Source organism: Protopterus annectens, chromosome 3.part1 (genome assembly GCF_019279795.1).
Source record: "Protopterus annectens isolate FY-2018-M chromosome 3.part1, PAN1.0, whole genome shotgun sequence".
In the NCBI taxonomy this organism is placed as follows: Eukaryota; Metazoa; Chordata; order Ceratodontiformes; family Protopteridae; genus Protopterus; species Protopterus annectens.
Genome location: NC_056732.1, coordinates 764,741,204 through 764,749,471, shown reverse-complemented (window position 1 = coordinate 764,749,471; position 8,268 = coordinate 764,741,204).

The window sequence follows — 8,268 nt, the reverse complement described above, 5'->3', positions numbered from 1 at the left end:
TCGTTTTGGTTCCTAGTTGATTTTCCATGCCGTTTCACAAGCACCACAAGATCACCAGAAGGAAACTTAACTTTTTTTCTCAGTTTTGACTGAAGGTGGTGATTGAATGGAGGTAAATATGTTGAAGACCAAGATCGACAGTGTGAAAGGCCAACTTACACAACTTATTGAATTATGTTCTCAATTACTCCAACTTAATTTTCATCCTGGTAGTGGTTCCAGATGACCTCCTAGCATCATTGATATAATGAATGAGATGACACAACTGGGAGCTTTCAATAGTAGAAAAAATAGTGTCAGTAATGGCCTTTTTGATCCATGTACTCCTTCTAGCTTTGAAGGAAGTGGAGGTACTGTTATTAACAATGATTTCGCCTGGGGTAACTTGATGCATTCTGTTGTTCCTATGGAAGCAAGGCTTAGACCTAATACCCTCAATACTTGGCTGAAAAAGGACTTTTCATTTTCTCATGTTACTATGGGTAGATGGGATTTAACGACCAGTGCTGGATTTTTATCTCTTGGTTTCATTATATCTGTACTTGAGAAAAAAATGTTTTAAAATTCAAGGACTTCAGTTGGATAATGCATACCTTAAAGAATGTTTAAAACTAAATGTTGTGCCACAAGGTCTTAGGTGTTTCAAATTTCCAAGTGGTATTGTGGATAATTTTTCCTTTTACCATGAGTTAACAGAAATATTTCATCATCATGGGTTTAAATTAATGTGATCTTTCATTCAATACAATGACGGGAACAATTTGTTATTTGAGGAAGTTAATTCCCTTGATTTGAAAGCTAAAAATGATCTGTTATTTCCTTTATATGAAGTTTCCTACAATAATGTTTTTTGTTAAAGTATTATAATCATATTGTGAACAGGTTAAGAACAGCAAAGGTAAAATGATTATTAGAGACACTAAGTATAAAATAAGTATACCTCTGGAGAAATGGTCTTTTCAGAATTGTAACAATACAGACCCTAACCCCAGCAGTACTGATTTGGGGGTTCAGGACGAGGAACTGAATTATCACTGGGGTGTTTATATTTCTTGCCATTTGAACGATACTGAACCTTCCAGCTCTTATGCATGCCCTTTAGATTTTTGCCCTTTACGCAGGTCAGAGAGGACAGCAGACAGATGTGCCAACAGGTAGGGTCATTGCAACAAGGGTGGAACTTGAAGAACAAAAGAGGCAGAGGGATAGGGAAAAGACAGATATGGTGCAGATAGGTGATTATGAAGTGGTTGTATCTACTGAAAAAGGCAGCAAGGTTTTAATGCGGACAGTAATGGTATTCAGCATACTCACAATGGTTTTCATATTTTTAATTAAAACTATTTGGATATCTCCCTAAATGGAGGTTAATTAACTTGACCGGACTACTGCTAACATTGATGGTGGTTTTAAATCTAATATATACAGGAAATCCAGTTTCAGTAATAACGATTTGTACTATAATAGTTATCATGTTTTCTCAATGAAAGATGAAGCATGACAATTATAGTTATGCCTTGTGAATAATGTTTTAGCTTATGTAAATATAGGTATGTTTTAGGTTTGTTATAAGTTACTTACACATTGTTTATAACTTAATTAAGTTATATATTAATTTAAAAAGGTTTTTTATTAGGATGCTATACATGTCTCTCATTGATGGACATATAATTTCTTACTTGAAGGTAGTCTTTTAAATTTGAATTTAAGGTGGATAGAAACAATAATATTATGTATATATTTCTTCTGTGTTGAATTGAAGAAGTGTACAAATGTTTTAAATATATTATATGCGGTTTAAGATGTTTTATATAGGTCTACTTGTACTTTTGATTCATTGTATTTTATTGTTTATAAGGGATTTCTTGTTTTCATATTGTGCTCACTTGTTATTACACTGTCTTAAGTTTTCATTTAATGTAATAATTGATTTATGTAAAAAACATGTGGAGGCAGTGTTTTACTTGCAAGGGGGCGTAGTATTTAAAGAGCGCTGTTTTCGCGCTCTTTTTAACCTCTGATGAAGCTACCTAGTGAGAGTAGCGAAAACGCTGTCTGTTTATGAAAATAAAATAAAATTGCGTTAAGGTTTCATCTGGGAGCAGGTCTTTCTTTGATTCGGGAACCTTGTGTTTCGCTGGTCTGTGGATTTCTTCACGTTTGGTGGTTTCAAATCTAATATATACAGGAAATCCAGTTTCAGTAATAACGATTTGTACTATAATAGTTATCATGTTTTCTCAATGAAATGTGACAAACAGCCATGCTGATTATATTTTTAAACTCCTCTGTACTTACTTTTCAGATGCCATGGAATTCAAGTAAATACTATAGATTATGGTGAAATCCATAGCAAAACATCAAAGAATACATAAAAATGAAAACTGATGTTAATATGCTGCAATAGGCTATAGTGATGCAAGCCATAAATGAGGCTGTGGCTGTACATCCCAGAAGGCAGCCTGCTAAAGTTAGAGTGAGGCTACAAGTAAACCAGTTGTCCAATCAGCAAATAATCAACACACACCATCTAGACAGACAACTGGCTCAGGCTATCTGCAACATGTGTCCCACACGTCAATGCAGACCCTGCGAGGAAACACCATCCTCCTTAAAACCAAAGTGTGTCTCAGCTTGGGTGCGCTTGCATCTGAGACATTCCAGAGACAAGTGGGGGAATGCAGTGGAAGTATCACAGACAACTGCCAGTCGTATCCTGCCAAAATTCCTGGAAGCAATATGCAGCAATGTGGATGACTGCATACACTTTCCATCCACATCCATAGAGCAGAGAACTGTAATGCATTAGATCAATAACATTTCCAACAAGTACTCAGTGCAATAGATTGCACACACATACCTATCGGGAGACCAGTACATACAGAAGCAGAGCGATACATAAACAGAAAGAGAACAAGTCTAACGAAGTCTATTGCTATTGACGAAAGCATGAAATAAAGTTACATTTAATGCCAAAGAGTTGTTTTAAACCTTATCTTCTGGCTTAACAGTGGTTTTAAGTATTTATCTGAATGCAGAATCCTGCTGGTATTATGACATTGCTGCAGAACTGTAAATACCAGGGTTTCCACGGAACATGGTACCACCTGCAGATTCTCATTCTGAATGGTGAATGCAGCTATTATCTCACTGTCTGTGCTCTTGTCCTTCATGCATGACATGTAGCTTGTGTAGCACACAATCTATGGGCACAGGCAAGTGCATGGACATCTGAACGATGCCATTGTTGTGACCATTCATTTGCCTGCAGCAGGAGGCTGACTCCCTCTGACACCTGACCATGCAGAACATCTGTTCGCCTACATCTACCTGCATACTACAGCAATATGTAGCGAATGTCTCAATTCGGAGCTCTGGAATGGAAATAAAGGCATACATGTTTGTCCTGGAACTCTAGCTTCAATCCCACTACCAGGGATGCACTGTTCCCCTCTTGCTGTATGCAGTGAAGCCAGAACTATTGTGATGTCATTGGGAGGTCAGAGGTGGTCCACTACCAGTGGCATCCCTTGGTCTCTCATGATGTGCCACTGTGTTGGCTGTAGGGTAGATCATGTCCAAGCAGCAGCATCAAAAAGCTTCATAGAATCAGTTTTGGACTCCATCTTCATTGATGATGTTGGTGAGATCAATCCATATTTTATTTCTCCAAATAGTATCACCTTAAGAGCCTAGGAGTCTCCTTCCATGTTGGTGGAGAGCATCAATTATGATGCCATTTTCCTGAGGGGACACATTATCACCCCTAAGACAGTTGACCATCTGAAAGGCAGTTAATCACACATGGTGATATTCATGTTGAGCCATGTATGCATGTCATTCTGTGAACAGCCTATGTCAACATAAATAGTGTGCATTCTGGTGCAATTAAAATGTCTGTATAACTGTGTGTGATAAATACTAATGTGACATATTGCAAGTAACAAGAATGCCTTCATACATGACATTGGTAAAATCAACATAACTTGTAATATCTTTACTGCTTGTGTGGGGGATTTAAAGCCCTGACAATGGATATATATTGCATGGAGATCCAAAGACAGCAGCATTATGCCACGAGTGCTTGCATGTCACATTTAATACTACAACATATAACAACTTAAAGAACTAACCAAATGTGTCAATAAACCTCAGACTCCATAGCTAGGCTTCATACAGTAAGGATCTTAAGTACATTGAGCCAGTACTGATAATACCTTTGTAAATAATCATCATTGAAGACATATCTTTAACAGTAACAGCACATGTTTTTTACAGTTTTGTTAGGAGACATGAATTAAGAGATATTCGTAATATCAACATCATATACTAGATACAGATTGTGTCAAAATCCATAACTTTCCATAGTTACACAAAAGAGTGTAAAGAATTATCAGGAAGAATTGTGGACGATCCAAAAATCAGCCATCATATAATTTATTTATTTATTTGACATGTTTACCAGGATTGTCTGACTGGATACAGGTGTCCTTTTCAGCTAAGTCCTGGGGAGAAAAGCTTCACATGTTACAGAGTATATTAATAACATTAGTTAAAAAAGTTTGACAATGCTAACAATAGCTCTAGAATTAACAATGGTTTAGAGAGTTTGAGCAGCTGTTATCAGAAAATTCAAAAATTAAAAATCCAAAGTAAAAATAGTTGACAAGGTTTAACACTGATTAACAGTAGCATCAAGAGTTAACAAGGACAACAGAGTTTGTCAAGTTGTTAGCAGAAATTTGTAGTCAAAAACATAGCAGTTAAGCATAGGAATAGAATATTACAGAAATATACAGAAAGGAGTGTTATAGGAATGCCTATTTGGAATGTAGTAGTATGCATCCCTAATACATTTTTGAGAACATAATGAAAGGGCAAGCACTGAGAGTGTCAAGGATAACAGCTAATGATGAGAGCTTTGATGGAGCACTTACAAACCTTGGTAAAGCCTTGCTTGAGAGAGGTTATTCCAAGGAAGAAGTTAATATGACCATTGCACAAACACATAGTGTGAGAACAAGTCTAGGTAGACCATATTTTTCTGGGATGAAAAGGGTAGCCACTGAAGTAAATTCTAGGAATGAATACATGAGGTTTCCAGTGACTTATTCCAGTAACATTAATTTGTTGAAAAATGTGTTTTCCAAGAATTGGAACTTTCTCTGTGCTGATGAAAGAATAAGACAAATGGTTGGTGATGTTCCACACTATGTTTTTAAAATAAGAAATCTCTCAAAAGAATCCTCTGTGGCCCTAAATTGAGCCAAGGGGAAGGTACCCAGACTCTAGGGTCTGGTTATGGTGCTTTACCATGTAAAGATTGCAATTTCTGTAGATATCTTGATACTTCAGGGGGATTCCATCATCCAGACACAGGGAAGAAATTGAGTTTTTGTTTGAGAGCAGATTGTAATTCCACTAATTTGGTATATCTAGGTTATTGCTTAGCTTGTTTTACATTTTATATTGGTATGACCACACGCAGGTTACGGGATCGGATTAGGGAGCACCTCTATGACATATCTAGACATGCTGACACCAATGCACTGGCACAACAAGTCATGACTGTGGGTACAGAACATGAGTTCAGATTTATGGTTATAGAGATGGTATCATTTAATGCTAGACAGGGCACTGTTAGGAATAGGGTTGAAAATAGTGAACTCAAATGGATCATTAGAATGAGGGCGAATATGGGTAAAGGACTTAATGATAAGTTGTCCATTCAATGCATATTAGCCAACAGACCTTTACGTAGATGAGAGGATGTTGGATTATTTTTATGAAATTTTTATAAAGTATTTTTATGAATACATTTTTTATGAATGAATGCATGAATTTTATGAATATGTATTTAACATTTGTATGGTCAGATAGGGACTGTTTATGAGTTGTTGGTCTTTTTGTATTTACATATATACATTCTTGATGTATACATTTTTGATGCTGTATCTTTAAATGTTGAATTGATGTGATGTCATTCAGTGGAGAGTGTATTTAAATGTTTGAATTGATTAGTTTAAACTGTCTGAGGAAGCTGCTTGGCTGCAAAAGCACTCACCATTGTTTCTATTTGATTAAACTAGTATTTTATATAGCCATGGTTTAGTGCTCTTTACACACACACACACACACACACACACACACATATATATATATATATATATATATATATATATATGTGTGTGTGTGTATATCACCTGATGTTTTTATAACTGTGCATTAGCTGTTTTGACAATTAGCTCATGGGGTAATTAAGTAGACTTGATCAATACTGCCTTTTTAACTATGGGTTCGAGTCCCATGGTGTTCATTTATTTATTAATGTGTATAATATCCATAAGTATGTCTTTGTAGCTATACATATGTTTTACAGCTTCTAACTACATAATTTCACATAGCCGCTCTACTTGTGCATCACAGAGGTCTATAGTGCCTAGGCCATGGAAGACTGTGCAATTTCTTCTTTTTCATTATGGTCCCACAGTATCACCTACTGAACCATTATACATTGGAATAAAAACACATATATAACTTCATTACATTATTCCTACTAAACAGTTACACAGACATGTTGATTTAATTTAAAAAGTAATGCTATTCCGACTGCTTACACATACATTTTTAGTTATGTGTGAAAGCTGTTATTTCTTTAGAATAAAAGATCCAAAACTGTTTGCAGTTTCCATATTCATTCTAATAAGCACCTGCAGTTCCTGGTTTCTAAAATGAAGCCCTTGTTTAATATTAGCTTGGCCTGTAAAACATCTGGCCAGTATGTCTATAGTTTGGTGTACTGTGGGCTCCAATCCAGACATAGGAAACGTGTTTGTTACATTGGTTAACTTTACCCATACTATTGTTTGGAACAAACATATTGCAATACTTTATATTAATGTTTATGTTGTGCATGGTAACTCCTCACTGAGATCATTTTTGAATTTCTACGTATATGGCCGTAATCTGTAATGCTCTGATAACATCAGCCTTTCTAATAGCAGGGTTTGTAGAGCAATAGCTTTTTTTTTTGTTGAGAATAGCATTTTGTAAGGAAACAGGTCCGCATGTCTACATTTTGGTGTGATGTGTGTTCACACTCAGACAGGGGACACATACATTGAAAACTGTTATCTTGCTTTGATATACCCATAACATTTACTTATGGGAGCATATTACACTTATTAATGTATATTTTGAGTGTTGCTGCAAATAACTCCATTATTCATCAAATTCCTACTAACATATCCATAATCAGTAACATTCCTTTAACCTCAGCTATTTAACCACAGGGGCAGCACATCTTGCAAAATCCTGTTATATGTCTGAGCAATTATTTGGTTAATATTGTATATTTTATAAAAATGTTATGTAAAATACTATGAAGATCTATTTTCCCATGAAATAATAAAGTCAATAGTAGAACAGCATTATCCTCTAATTTTGAGAGACTGGGATGGGCAGACTAACAGTTGAAATGAAGAACAGGCAAAATGTATGTATTTTCCTAGTGATCTGCAATTTTCCAAGACATATTATGGTCCTCACACATACCTTACTGTGTCCATAATGCACAGAAACAGGTATGGTTCTTATCACAGAAATTTTTTGCAGCATGACCCTGTAGCACTGCTGAGGAATGTATGATCTCCATTACCATTAATGTTTCTTAACACAGTGATAACATGTATGTAAATTTCCAGCTGTTTAGCCACACAACAGCACATTGGCAATTTGCAATCCCAAGCCATGATCGTTATTAGTAGGCCATCCCTCATCCAGATATTGTCATAACATAAACTCTTTTCACTGCATGCAAAACATGCTTTTTCAGTTAAGATGTGGTAGACAGGCAGATAACTCTTAAGGTTAGAGTTTGGATATAGATTATGGTTGCAGGTTTAAATCTCATGTCCTCTAATCTCTGTTTAAATATGTTAACACCTGAATGTAAAGATGTCAACTGTGTATTGTAATTATCTAATGTTATTCAGAAAAAAATGTTTACAAACTGTGATTAGAAAAGTTTATCAATATTATTTGAGGAATAGATTATTCATACATTCTACTTTTTGATTTCAGGTAAGGAGGACTGCAGTCAGAAGAGAGCCATGTACATTGACTGGATACACAGGCTTGAAGATCAGCAAAGGGAGAGAGGTTTATTTTTTTATTTTACTTATTTTATGAACTGAAATGCATTTCCCTCTGCTTACAGTTCTGTATTTTTCACAATAATATCTATATTCATTAGAATGCAGGAATACC